General features: G+C 36.4%; 1 pseudogene; it reads right to left on the bottom strand.

Moving 5' to 3' along the window:
- Nucleotides 1-4,702: 4,702 nt before the first annotated feature.
- Nucleotides 4,703-6,415, bottom strand: LOC127184769 (T-complex protein 1 subunit theta-like; annotated as a pseudogene).
- Between the last annotated feature and the right edge of the window lie 9,615 nt (nt 6,416-16,030).

A 16,030-nucleotide genomic window follows, 5' to 3' on the forward strand; every position in this document is an offset into this window, starting at 1 on the left:
TGCCAAGATACCAAAAAATCACATTGGAAAGACAATCTCTTCAATAAATGGTTCTGAGAAAATTTAATATCCACATATTGAAGGTAAAATTCCATTGTAATTAGATCAAAGACCTTAAAGTAATACCTGAAAAATTGAACACTACTAAAGGACAATGTAAAAAATTTCAAGACATACACAAAGACTTTCTCAACAGGACTCTAGTCACTCAAGAATCTCAACAAGACTCTACTCACTCAAGAAATAAGGCCAACAACCAATAAATGAGACTTTGTGAAATTAAAACTTCAGTGTGGCAAAAACAAATACAGACTAAATAATGAGTGATTAGGAAGTAAAAACAAGTAGAATACCAACATTCATCTTCCTTTAACAAATATGGACATTGTAACCAAACCTCACATGCTTTCACTGCTACACATTCCCCATCATTGTAACCTACACTCTCAAAATTTGAGCTAAACCCTTTTCTTCTTAAACTTCTTTTGTCAAATATTCTGCTACAATACTGAGAAAAGTAATGAACACAGGAGATAGTCTCTGGTCTCATTACGAAATTCACAACATAAAAAATCCAGCTATATAAGCAGTATCATTCCTACCCATCTTTAAGTATGACAGAGAAACTATACTAGATTATCATGAACAAAGTGAATTTAATCCATCATGTTACTTACAGTTGATGTTGAGACAGATGGTAAGAGCTCTTCTACAGACAGTAGAACTCTTCTGCTGATGGCTCTCAGCAAGCACACAATTCAGCTTCTTCTCATGCCAAGGTTTATCCTAAAAGGTGGGAATGTTTCAATTATATGTGTTTTGTAATTCTTTAATTTTTATTCACTATTGTTGGGTGTGAAAGGTCATTCCACAGTGAATATATGAAAACCATTTTTGTCTTTGTTGAGTTTGTTCTCCTTCTACCTTTCAAGTGGTCTCTGGAGATAGAATTCACCTTACCAGGCTTATATCGCAAGCACCTTTACCTGTTGAACTATCTCATCTTTCCTCAGTTACATTTTAATGAGAGTTTCAACTCTATCAACATGTTTATAAACACTGCATTTACTTAAAACAGGTTAAATTTATGGCAGGAGGATGTTAAATGATTTTATTGAACTGAATAATAGCTGAGTCTTCAGGTATCTACAATGTGTCAAGACATAATATATTATATTTTTACAACCTTGACAAAAGTAGTTCTTCCCAATAAGACTTAAGCTCTTTATCTAACAAATATAGTTAAAAGGCATCTTAATATCATGGCAAGCCTGAGGATAGGTAATTATATAATGCAGCTTAACATTATACTGCCTCCATAGTGAGAAATCTGTAAATTGTAAATCATAACTAGAGAGAAGATGCCTACAAATCTCTCTATAGTTTCTGTGTGAGAAAGCTTTGGCCATCCTTTTACATAAGAATGCCTTCCGCACCACAGTTTCTTTATCCATTCGTTGACTGAGGGACATTTTAGGCTATTACGAATAAGGTTGCTATGAACATGGTTGAACATATGACCTTGTTGCATGGTGGAACATCTTCTGGGTATATTCCAAGGAATGGAATAGCTGGGTCTTGAGGTATCCCTATTCCCAGTTTTCTGTGGTAATTTACACTATGGGATATTACTCAGTTAATAAAAACAAGGAAATCCTGAAATTTGTGGACAAATGGATGGAACTAGAAAGGATCATATTGAGTGAGTTAACTCAGACCCAGAAAGACTCATATGGTATATACTCACTCATAATTGGACACTAGCCCAAAAGGGATGTCCCATTAAATCTTCACTTACCAAGAGATTGGGATAGATGTTGGGATTTCCTATTGGGATTCTAGCTGAGAGAAGTAGGAGAATGGGGAAATAGAAGGATTCAGAGGTTCCTAGAAACCCACAAGAAGAACATAATGGACAGACAGATCTGGACCCAGGGGAGTCTTCTTAAACTACTGCACCAACCAAGAACAATACATTCAGTAAACATTGAACCCCTACTCAGATCTAGCCAATGGACAAGACATTCTCTACAGTTGTGTGAAGAGCAGGGACTCACTCTGACATGAACTCTGGTGCCCTATAGTTGACCCCTTGGTGGGGAGGTCTGGTGGCACTCAGGGAAAGGATAAGCAGGCTGCCAGGATGAGACTAGATAGGCTGTGACCATATGGTGGGGAGGGAGGCACCCTTCTGTCACAGACCTAGGGGAGGGGAATGGGGTGAAAGAGAGAGGGAGAGAGAAACAGGAGGATAAAAGTGAGGGAATAAAAGTTGACATGTAATCTGAATAAATTAAATAAAAAAAGAATGGCTTCTGCTTTAAGTGGCTAATCGATTACATAGCACTAAAACAGTTACCTTTTGCTGGGTTACAAACAACTTCAAGGTCTTGTAGAGCTGGCTCCATTCTCTTATCGCCAGTAAACATTTGGGTAAAATGTACCATAAGATTAAACACATTTCAAGACAGGCCTGATATTAAGTAGTTGATGTTTCGCAGCCCTATGACCTGTATCACAACTACACAGACTTGTTATTGTAGCACAGAAGGAGATGCAGACCATATATAAATGGCTATGGTTGTGTTGCAATGAAAGTCATACATAATCTGATTATCTCTAATGTATAGTAATATATGCAGTGCAGAAAATAACAAAATTGGTGCACAAATAACGTAGATGGCTTTCTCAAGATAACAGAATTAATCATATTAGGTAGGATCAAGAGTTGTACTGTGAGGTCAGGTTAAGCTGACTCAGTTGAATCAAGGCATTTATCACCAAACCTGAGCTCAATCCCCATGTCCCACATGGTAGAAGGAGTGAATAGGCTCTAGTAATTTGTCCTCTGTTCTCCACATTAATGTCATGGGATGCATGCAAGTACATACATACTAGGTAAATATAACTTTTTCAAAAGTGTTACACAATATATTTGAACGCTGGGATACATAACAAATTCCAGGCCAATTTGGGTTATGGAGTTAGAACCTGTCTCAAAGCAATAAGGAAAAGTCATAGTGATATTCATAAAACACCAGCAAATGCACTTTGGCACCACGAATCTACATGAGCATTCAAAGACTTTGACAACATATGAACATTTTATTATTCTTATAATTATCTGAATATTTAGATTTTCTTTAATACTGGAACATATGAACATACTGGACCTATACCCAAGAGTCAAGAACAGATTGGAGCTGAGAAATCATCCCATTTCTTATGACCCTGAATTTGGCACATAGACACTCAGGTGGTTTTCATGACCCTTATGGGCATATGAGCTATGGACTCAGAGACTCAGTCCTGGATTCATAATGCCTCGGTGCCAGGTCTTTTCTACTTGATTACATTTACAGATCAACTGAATCAAATATGGTAAGTTAAGGCTCTTAAAACACAGTTTTCAATTTTAAGAGTTTCTTTTTTCTTTGAAAAGGTATTTTCCTCCTCTGTGTGTTTCTGGGGATGATGAAGAGTTCCTGATTTAATTAGTTTAGAATTCATAAAATTGTGTTTCAGGGGAGTGATTTATGACCAAATCTCTCTTTTATTACATTTGGAGGTGTAATTTTCTGTGCTTGCTGAGGTTATTTTAAAGTTTGGACAATCTTTAATAAATATTTCTTAGTACTAAAGCTAGAAATATTGGAAGAGAAACTGGGGTGGAGGAATGATTTTAATACAAGGGTTTCCGGCACACACTTCTTTGGCTGACTTACTAACATGTACGCTCATTAAATAAATTTTATGTTGAAGATATCCTTGGTATCACAACAGTTCATAAATTTACATTCATAAAGATTTGTTGTCTTTAATTAAAGATAAGTGAAGACATGGCATTCTTACAAAATCCCAGCTCTTATACTCAGTTTTATACATACCCTTATTTTTCTGGTAATAAGCTTCCTTTGCTCTTAGTAAGCCACCTTGCTTTGATTAAAGATTCTTTTGTCATATAAATTCACACCAAATAGCAAAATATATACAGTATCACTTGCTAAAACCTTGAAGCAACACTTTACAGACAGAGATCATGTCCGTTGGAGGAGAAAAAGGAAATGTATGGAATTTAGCTTTAATTTCCACTGACTATAATTCCAATCAGTGTTCCAAAAGCTCTAAGCTTGTGGTTCTTTCTTGAGCTCACAAACAACCTGTTGATGCAGGTATTTTTGACATTACCATTTTACAACAAAGAAAACTAAAGTTCAGGCAGCATATGTAACCATGTCCCCAGTACACTAAATGGTGTGCAGCTGGATTCTATATTTTCATAACATATTTATTGATTATTTGGGAATATCACATAATGAACACCTAGTACCATCACTCCATTGGCATGTTTGACCATGTTCCAGTGAATATATGGGCAACACAAATTGGATTTCTTCTCTTTCTCCTTCTTTTTTTTTTTTTTTTTTTTTTTATGGTATGTATGGGGTAGGGATCCCACAAAGAGCAGCAGCAGTGGATTCTTTTTTTTTTTTTTTACATATGATGATTATACAATTTATTTTTAGAAGCAGGCCAGATATACAGAAGAACAATAATTTAAAAGTGACTTGTCTTGCTTGCTGCTTATGTGTTTAAAAAGGTTGATATAAGCAGCAGTTGATCAGACATGCCCAACAGTAACATATTTATGTTACAACTCAGCAGAATATCAACACAAATACTTTAATTTAAGAAGAATAAGAAAACATTAGGCAAATTCCACTCTACAATTAAAACTCTTCACCTACAACAAAAAGGTCCTCAGTCATTTTGGTCATCGTCCCAGTCTCTCTTCCCACTTGGAGGTTTGGATCCGCCAGCTGGTTTTGCCATCATGATCTGATCCACTCTGAGTACAGTGACTGCAGCATTAGTGGCCAATTTAATAGCCCAGTATTTTCCCAATTAAGTATCTAAAATACTTGATTCTAACATATCCTTTACAGCAGGAACTTCAGCCTCAATATCCAACCCCACATTTTTGTTTCCTTCTTGGTGCACTGCATAGAGTTTAGAGATAACTTCATTGGCCTTCACGCCAGAATTTTCTGCCAGTGCCCATGGAATAGCTTCAAATGCTTCAGCAAACTTCTTAATAACATATTGTTCAAGTCCAGGACAAGTCTCTCCATATGACGTGATTTGTTTAGCCAATTCAATTTCTGTTGCTCCATCTCCATCTCCAGGTACAAGACGCTTGCCCCTTGTGAGAACTTTGAAAGTATTGACTCCATCGTCTACTGCCCTTTCTATATCATCTATCAGGTTGTCTGTAGAACCTCGAAGAACTATGGTAGAAATGGCACTATCTTCTTTTTTCATGTTTAAAAACAACCACCTGTGTGTCTCCAACTTCTGAGAGGTAAACACTGTCATAATGTCCCATTTCTTCAAAGACAGGAGGAGTCAATTTAGGAAGAGCTGTGGCACCAACTGTTTTACAGAGTCGTCTGAGATCTCACTTTGAGGTCAGCCTCACCAGCATGATATTGTACTTGTTAGCATAATGAAGAGCCATGTCTGCTACTTTGCCGCCTGTTACTATGACATTTGCACCAGTGCTAGCAATCGCTTTCACTTGTGCATCCATAAGATTTTCTTTTCCTTTACTAAAGTTCATCAGCTCTTCAGCAGTCTTAATCAGCACTGTTCCCTTAGTGTCTGTAATCATGCCATCATATGGACACGAGTACACAGCTATTTTTGCATCTTTGACAGATGTTGCATCACCTTCGGTTTCCTTCTTTAAAATTATGCCATGTAATACCGAAGATGAATAGATACCAGAGCTCAGAATCTTACATACTCTGATGTTATCAACATTGAAATTGCCAGAATCAGGAAAAGTAGATACACATGCCAGAGCAATAAGCTTGGCCAGAAATGTTTCACTACCGTACTGCTTACTCATTATGGAGGTCCGAAGCAGAGATGACACTTCGTCAACATCTCGAAGGTTTTTTGCAGAACAACATACCAAATCAGGAAGAATCTCGTGAGCTTTTTTGCAAGCTATTTCATAGCCTGATATCACCTCTGATACTGACAGACCAATCCGCAGAAGTTCTTCAGCTAGTTCCAAAAGAGCACCAGCAAATACCACAACAAAGTTTGTGCCATCTCCAACCTCCTGTTCTTGCATATGAGAGGCCATCACAATCATTTTTGCAGCAGGATGCTGTACTTCTAGCTCTCTTAAAATGGTTGCTGCATCATTTGTCATGAATGACTTCTCTAGGCAATTGATGGCCATTTTATTCATTCCATTTGGTCCATATGCTGTTCAAGTGGTCTGAGCAAGTTCCTTGCACGCTTGTATATTTCTATACACAGCCTCATCCAATCCTGAAAAATGTTTTGCTCCATCCTTGATCATCTGGGCAAAGCACGGAGCTTTGGGGACGTGAAGCACCATGGCCAAGTAGCAATCAACCGCTCACGTGCTCGCTCCAAGATCCGGGCAGTGGATTTTTAATGGCTATCTGTTATAGTCCTACCTGGAGAGTTACTAAGTAATGGAGGATCTGTGACAAGCATGCCTAGTAAAGATCAAAATTAAGAGTTTGGAGCAATAGTTGGCTTTCAGTTTAGCTTGCTAGCTTGACACACAGAAGGGCTACAGATCAGGATGAAAGGTGAAATGACCAAAGATTGTCTAAGGCTTCCAGACTATGAAAGATGTGGATGTGCTCCCACACAGACTAGGCTGTGTTTGCTGTGCTTAGCCTGCCAGCCAAATGAAAGCCTCGTGCTCTGGCAGTGTTCCTCACAGAAGGGTTCTAATAAAATGCTTTCAGACAGTCATCAATCCATTCTGAGTTACTGTGGCATCCTTCTGTCAAGGATTTTGAAGATTATTTGTGTGTAATTATTAAGGCTCCTGCAGAAGCATGAAAGGTAAGTTTTCTTTTAAAGGGATTTAACTAATTAAGCTTTGTTCTGCTTTACCTACACCCTTGAGTTATTCTATCCTCCGCTCACATAAATTCACTGCATTTTCCCCTGGACTTGCAAAATTGTTGGCAATATGATGGGAGAAAATAAATTAAGAATGACTCTTGATGATGTATAATGTAAAGAATTACATGTAAATAGAAACCTTCTTAAGAAACTTCTTAAGCAGTGTGTTACTTATGTTCCTATTGCTGTGATAAAACACCATTACCAAAAGTATCTTAGGTGAAAAGGGTTTGTTTCAGCATTCAAGTTGGAGTTCCTGATCAAAAGTGATGAGGACAGAGATTCAAACAGGACAGGACCTAGAGGCGGGGGGAGGGGGTGCAAAGCTCATCCAAGAGTGACACTGGCTAGCTTCCCCTGCTTTGCTCAGCCTGTTTTCTCACAGTGGTACCCACAACCACCAGCCCATTGGTAGAACCACTCACAGTGGCCTGGATCCTCCCAAGCCAATAATCCATTAAGAAAATACATTAAGAAAATACATTAAGAAAATACAGAGGGTCCTAGAATTCTACAAGTAGAACAATATGATAGGCAGATTTGGGCCCAGGGGTCCCGCTCAAACTAAGGCACCAGCCAAGGACAATACAGGAGGTAAACTTTAAACCCCTTCCCAGATCTAGCCAATGGTCAGAATATTCTCCACAGTTGAGTGGAAAGTGTGATATGACTTTCTCACGTACTATGGTGCCTCACATTTGACCATGTCCCCTGGAGGGGGAGACCTGGTGGCACTCAGAGGAAGGACAACAGGTAGCCAAGAAGAGACTTGATACCCTATGAGAATATATAGGGGGACGTAATCCCCCTCAGGAACAGTCATAGGGGAGGGGAATAATGGGAAAATGGGGGGCGGGAGAGAAATGGGAGGATACAAGGGATGGGATAAACATTGAGATGTAACAAGAATAAATTAATAAAAAAAAATTTAAAAAAAAAAAAGAAAATTCCCTACAGACTTTGTCTACAGGCAAATCTTATTGATGTATTTTCTCAACTGAATGTCCCTCTTCCCAAAGACTATAGATTGTGTGAAGTTGACATAAAATTACCCAGAACAGGCTGGGCTGAATTTTAATTAAAATGTAATTTCATAGTTTTTATCTTTCCATTTCTTTATCCAACCCTTCCCAACTTAACCTCATTGCTCGTGTGTGTGTGTGTGTGTGCGTGTGTGTGTGTGTGTGTGCATGTGTGTTTGTGTGATCTATTCCTAAGTATATAAATATAACATGTTCAGTCTGTATAAAGTTACTTATACGTATGCAACTTCATGGCTGACAATTTGGGTTTTCCCTAACCAGTTTGAGAACTCATCCTCAGGGAAGATTATTTCTCCTATTCTCAGCATTTTTGTATGAATTATTGCAATCATGATTAAGCATTATGACGCATGTTTAAGACATCACATGTTAAGTTGGATTTTGTGCACATGTTGACATTCTGATCACTATTCACTCTACAATTTGCATAAATGATTCAAAGTGTCGGCATGTAACTATAGGCATGCCTTTTGTTGCAAAAAGCTCTTCTGAAATACTAAAATTATTGTTTCACCAAGTGGAAAATTATCTGACAGACTATCCATAATCAAATAGTAACCACTTTCCAATTTTTCTTGTTTTCATGTGTTTATCACCTGTATTGAATACTGATCATAGCCAATATTTCTATAACTTATTTTTGTTAATCAGAGAAAGGGAACTATACCGTTATTGTTTCATACAGGAGATGACATATAAGAAATGATATTGGGAAGAAGGGCCATGAGACCATGATTGGGACTTGAACTGGGAGATGATTACAAAAGAACAGTACAATATATTTAAAGGTCCATAATAGGACTTAAAGTAAAAAGAGGCTTTTTCTTAAAATTCATCCATCTTAGTCCTTCTTCTTACTTCTTCTCTCCTTCCAATCTACTCCTTTAGAAATTAGCAAGAGATACTTTCCTTTAAAACTTTAAAACTGAAGTGTTGCAGGATATTTGTTCACACTGTTAACCCTGAGGTCCTGTACTTGAAAACCCTGTTTCTAGTTGTGGTGTGGCTCAGCCCTAACACACACCTTTAATCCAAGAGCTTTCTGTACACAGGATTAAATGAAATTAACCACAGGTGAAAAGGCAGAGCAAGCAACCAGTTGACAGGAAGTGAACATGGGGAAAAAACAGAGTGAGAGGAAGTCTGGAGAACTGATAGAGAGATACACAGGAAGTAGAAAGGAGAAACATTCAGTTTGAAGAGTATTTAAGACAGTATGGAGAAGGAAAAGGGTATTATTTTTCTTCTGGGACATTGGCTGAGTAGGAAAATCAGCCAGATGCTTTCTCTGCCTCTCTGAGCTAGCAGGCTTTCACCATAGCATCTGGTTCCTGAGTCTTTTTTGGCAAAATCAAACAATTTGGATTTCCTTTCTTTATACCAATACTGGAGGACATTCTTTAACAGCAACAGGTTAAAGTAAGACTAAAAGAGATAGTTTTCATGAATAATATGATGAGAATGGGGATCCAGAGAAGAAAACCTTTGAAGAAATTGTCCCATGCAAAGGAGATATCTGACTTTCATAAGTTTTGGGTGGATGGCAGATATTTTACTTTAGTAAACATCATGCTTCAGTTTAGCATAGGCAGCTTGACAATGTGCATGAAACAGGCAGATGCTGTGGTTGTGGAGCTATAAGATCCATAGCACAGAACAAATTCTTAGCTCTCTGCACCAGAGAGAAAGCTGCAAGAGACATGGACTCGTTTCTTTGTTTTGTGAGATAGATCGCATGCCTTAGTGTGACCAGTGTCTTAAAGACGCAGACCCATTCATACTAATTTCTTATTGTTTTTCATCCTATCTAGGGTAAACCAATAAAAAGAAACAAATAGATTCTATTCACTCTGAAGAGAAGTGCAGTGTTAACTGCCCATGCTGTTCTTCCAGAGAACCAACACCCAGCACCAATGTTAGGTAGCTCATGATGGTCAGCAACTCTCAACCTGTGGATCACAATTGCCAAAAGGTCCAGGAAAAACACAAATACATTACAATTTATAGCCTTCACTTACCAGGAAACTGGGACAGAGGGGAAGGCATCCTATTGGGACTCTAAATGAGAGACGCATGGGAGAACAGCAAAATAAAAGGATCCAGAGGGTCCTAGAAATCTACAAGTAGAACAATATGATAGGCAGATTTGGGCCCAGGGGTCCCGCTCAAACTAAGGCACCAGCCAAGGACAATACAGGAGGTAAACTTTAAACCCCTTCCCAGATCTAGCCAATGGTCAGAATATTCTCCACAGTTGAGTGGAGAGTGTGATACGACTTTCTCACATACTCTGGTGCCTCACATTTGACCATGTCCCCTGGAGGGGGAGACCTGGTGGCACTCAGAGGAAGGACAGCAAGTAGCCAAGAAGAGACTTGATACCCTATGAGAATATATAGGGGGACGTAATCCCCCTCAGGAACAGTCATAGGGGAGGGGAATAATGGGAAAATGGGGGGGGGAGGAATGGGAGGATACAAGGGATGGGATAAACATTGAGATGTAACAAGAATAAATTAATAAAAAAAAAAAAAAAAAAAAAAAATATAAATAGCAAAATAACAGTTATGAAGTAGTAATGAAAATAATGTTATGGATGGCAATCACCACAGCATGGGGACCTGTACTAAGGGTCACAGCATTAGAAAGGTTGAGAAACACTGCATGGAGTCCCAATCCTTTTTCTGGTCTCCTTGGGCAACTGCACTCACGTGTACATACTCTCCTACACATCCAAATAATTATATGCACATAATTAAAAATAAAATATATGCTTTTTAAAAGGAAGGGATAGATACTACAGTTGATCTAACCCAAAAGTCAAGAAGTGGTCTAGGATGCTTTTGTTGATGTAGTCATTTTAAACTACTCAAGATTAAACAAGGTAATAAAGGCTTAATCAGAAATGTACATATACTAATTCTCATACTTGTTATTTAAAGCCATCCTAATTATTGGTTCATGTAACTGAAAATAGAAGAAAATCTCAGATCTTAATTCACTGAAAATAGAATTATTAGATATATATATATACATATATGTATACATATCTATATATGTATATATATATGGTCTATTTAATGATGAAATGACATTCAGAAATGGGCATGGGAAAAACATTTTTAGGCCAAATGCCTTATCATTTTAAACAAAAACATACTTCTAGTACAAGACACTGTGTATTGACATATTAATTAGACACACTAAGGAAACAAGATTTAGACAGGGAACAATTCTGGACTATTACTTTCATCAACTGCTCTCTATAGTACAAACAGTAGTCAAAAAATGAAGAAGCCACTATAAAACATGATATAAAAAACATCACATCGTCTGTGGTATGATTTAGAAATCAGAGGGCCACTATCAGACCTGTTACATATAGAATTAGACTAAACTCACTAGAACTATACCAACTAAATAGATAGCTTATCTGCTAGAATTTCTCTAATATTAAATACATTTATCAATACTAATGTTTATAATTTGTAAAAAGAATCTGGAACCTTAGCTGCAGATGGGGTTAATAGTATAATTTTCAATTTTCTGGTATCTGTCATTAAAGACTTGAAATAGTTACTGAATGAGGCAGAGTATCACATCTGCTCAAGCAGAGGATCATAAAGAAAACTGAACCACATATTCTATTTTTAAATAATTTTTAAAGGGCAATGGTGTATTTTAGTGGTAAAACACTGGTCTAGCCTGAAGACCTGTCTCAACAAATATTATGAATATAAAATCCTTTTTAAAAATTAAAATTAAAAAATGAGTAACTAGGATAATTTTAATTTGTCTTAACTTGATCCTATGGTGAAATTATAGGGAGTTAAATTTTATAATTTCTTTTTGAAAAAATTCTATACAATATATTCTAATTGTGCTTTCACCTACCCTAACTCCTCCTACCCACACAATTCCATGCTTCCTTTCTAGCTCTCTTTAGCCAGAAAAAACAAACAAACAAACAAACAGGAGGTGATTTAATGCTTATAAAATTATAGTATAAAATTATTTATTTTAGAAAGCTCAATATTTCAGATAATAATTGTTGTCCACTTACACTAATAATGAGGTTGTGCAAGAGCAGTAAAGGATTATCCCTCTCCTGGAGAAACTTACATTCTAACTAAAATATAGGAGCTAGAGACAGCTAACAATACAAAGTTAGCAAGGCCACAGGAAAGAATTCAGCACTCAAGAAAAATGCAGCATTGGAAATTGCTCTTAAAGAATGAATATTAAGAAATAAAATCAAACTAACAATTATCACTCCGCAGAAATACATACATATATACACACATTATATACTTACACATATATACATATACATATATATTCTGTAATATGGATGGGAAAATGCTTTTCTTGTAGCACAAATTAAAGTTGAAGAAACAACCCGTGAAAGCACCACAGATGGAAAAAGGGCTCATGTCTCTTTTTCCCCCACTTTTACCTATAGACCCCATTGTTCTGGCATTCTCAGAGGGATTCAGAAACAAAAATTTAAGAAATTAGTCCAGACAAAATTACATTAGGATAAGTCTGTATGCCATTAAATTTGGTGAGGTTGGAAAGATCACAAAGAATGTGGAGACTAGAAGATAGAGATGTGTTAGATCAAAGAGGCTCAATATGATATTTCCTTCAACACATGCATACAATGAGCAAGGATTAAATCCAACATATTTTATGCACATTGTTTATCTCCTCTTTCTTTTTCTAAACTCTTGTTACTATTTTCTACATTCAGATCAACTTTTTTTTAACCTCTACATATAAAAGAAAACATTTAGTATTTGTTTTTGTCTTGCTTATTAAACCAAATATAATGCTTTAGACTTCTATCCACTTTTCCAAAAATTATAAAATTTATTTTGTATGACAAAATAATGGCCCATTTATGTATAATTTATATTTTATACATTTCTATTTAAAAATCAGTTTTTATCCACTTACCCATGTAATTTGATTCTATGTCTCGGCTGTTGCAAATAGTGGTGCAGTAACCATGAGCAAACTAGATATTTTGTCACAAACCTCAGCAATAAATAAAATCATTTTCTAGAGCTTATAAAACTTTTGTGAAAATTGAACTAGGTACATACTGTTAAAATCTCAGTAACTTAAAACTTAGAAAAATGATTTGTAATAACATTACAGTTGAATAACAAAATAACTTTGAACATTCTGTCTATCTGAAAGTAGTTTAAAACTTGTTATTTTTTATATTTTATTGATTCTTTATGAATTTCTATTCTGTACCCCAGTCCCATGCATCTCCCCATCCCTTTGTATCTCCCCTCTGCCCCTTGCAACTGCCCTCATCGCAAAAAGAACATAAGACAGAATAATTTAAAAAAAGAATGAATGGAAAAAATCTTGTCATGGAAGCTGTAGTGTGTCACAGTGTCTCACACAATATATACCCTTTAGTCCACACAACTTTACTTGCAGAAAAAAAACTGTTGTAGTGAGTTGTTGGTCTGGTTTGAGGCGTGGCTTCTACTACACTGTCAATACTGGATCCTCACTAGGACTCCTCCTCTCAGATATCCTGTTGTTCCCTTGTGTCATGGAGATCCTGTAGCTTTGGGTCTGAAGGACTATACCAACCTTTTCACATGCTCCAGCAGATCACAGATGGAGTAGATTTGGGGGGTACTTTAGCTCAAAGCCCTGGATCTGAGCCTGGGAGGTAGGTTAGTTGGTCAGCCTACCAGCTCTCCAGTGCCTGCACTACTAAGGCAAGCTCTCCAGCACTGCCCTTGCTACCTCACAAGGAACAGGGGAAGCTCTTCTGCTTTCATGTCCTGGCATGGTTCATCCATGCCTATGCCACCAGGGCCAACTGTACTGTGCTGCCCAGGCAAGTTGTAGGATCACTCTCCCAAGTGCTGCAGCCAGTGAGAGGTAGGGACAGCTTTCCTGCTCTCATGATCTGCAGCCAGCTTTCCCACTTGTTACAGGTGGAGAATGCATCTCTCCCTCACCCACACCACCCCATTGCAGATGACTGGGATGCCAGACCTCCCATGCTCTCACTCTTAGGGCCAGAAACATGCTACATTTTTTATTAGATATATCTGTTTATTCTGTATGCATGCCTGGGTTAGGGCACATAGGCTTCAGAGTGTAGGTCCCAGGTATTGAACTCAGTTTATCAGGCAAAGGAGCAATTATTTCTAGTCATGAAACTATCTCTTTGCTTCTACAAGTAACTTTTAAATAAATGTAGAAATTAAAACAGTGGATTCCCCATTATTAACAACTAGAAAACAGAAAATACAGTTAGCAAAGGAAATTGCAGAATTAACTGTTTCTATCAACAAAGCTAAAAATAAAACAAATAAGTAACTAAAATACTTCAAAAATTTAGAGAAACAAATTTAAAAGAAAAAATTAAATAAATAATATAAAGAGATAGTAAAGAATACATCACACATAAATAGAAATGACAAATGGAAAACAACCACCATTTATTTATTTTAAAGGAGACTATTTTGCACAAAACTATTAAATAACGTTTTTGATAAAGTAATTCCATTCTCTAACAAATGTCATTTTAAATTTGAATATAATCCTTATAAAATGCTACATAGTCCATTTTTAACAGGAAAATAAAGATATGTATAAAGAACTAACCAATAGAGGAAGGACAGCAAGTAGCCAAGAAGAGACTTGATACCCTATGAGAATATATAGGGGGACGTAATCCCCCTCAGGAACAGTCATAGGGGAGGGGAATAATGGGAAAATGGGGGGTGGGGGAGGAATGGGAGGATACAAGGGATGGGATAAACATTGAGATGTAACAAGAATAAATTAATAAAAAAAATAAAATTAAAAAAAAAAATGGCATAAGAGCTACGTGGCTTCCCAGAGGAATGTCACAAAATCTTTAGAGAACTGCTACTTCCACACTTTTTAAAAAAAAAAAATTGTTATAGAGCACAAAGAAAGAACATTTCTAGATTCCTTTTATATGGCAAGTGTATCATTGATATCTAAGTGAAAGATACAGTCTGGTATAACTTATGAATATTTCATGCAAAAATCTTAAATAAAACATTAGCAAACAAGATCCAGTAGCACATTAAAAATAACACATTGTTTGGGACTTCATAAATAATTGTAGTTTATTTGATAATGCAATGCTCATTTAACCCTAGGAGACAATGAACATAATTATCACATTAATAGAGATAAAAGATAAAAAATACATTTCCATCTTTATAAGATACCTAAAAGCTATTTCAGTAAATTCAGGAACTACTATTTTTTTAAATATTAAATTAATTGGAAATTTACGTATGCTTTCATAAACATAATCATCTGCCCTGAGACAGCATATTTCCCAATTGGTTAACATCTGGGAGAGACTTAATCACATATTCTCACTGCTTCTGCATTAGACGTATATTATTAGTCAATCAATGTGATTAAAATCATATAAAATAAGTGATTATGTCTCTAAAATTTTGATTTCAGCACATAATGTCAATACGTTTAGAATTGAGGTTGTTGGAAATAACTAAGTTTAAGTGTGTTCCCAAATGTAGGGACCTCATTATGGCACCATTATCTTTTTCAGAATAAGAAGAAAGATGAATGATACCTCCCATTCTGCCATGGTAGCACATATTAAGATTATTTCATTACCTGGTGCGATAACACATGCCTGTAATCTCTGCATTTAGAGAGGCAGGTTCAGGCAGATACCTTTGAGTTTAAGGCCTGTTTGGTCTACGAAGAAAATCTGAAACAGCCAAGGCTACAAAGAAAAACCCTGTCTCAAAACAAAATACTTTCCTGACTGCCAGGAAGTAACACTTATTGGCGAACTGAATTGAATGGAAAGTTGATATTAGAACGAGTAGATAACTGAATTGAAAGAATCAAGAAAATAAATAAATACAAATAAATTATTATTATATAATGCATATAGATGCATTATATTTTTCATATGGTACCCCAAGCTTACTACTATATTAGTATAGAAGAATATGATAAAACTAATTTTTCTA

This window comes from Acomys russatus, chromosome X (genome assembly GCF_903995435.1).
Source record: "Acomys russatus chromosome X, mAcoRus1.1, whole genome shotgun sequence".
NCBI classification, from domain to species: domain Eukaryota; kingdom Metazoa; phylum Chordata; class Mammalia; order Rodentia; family Muridae; genus Acomys; species Acomys russatus.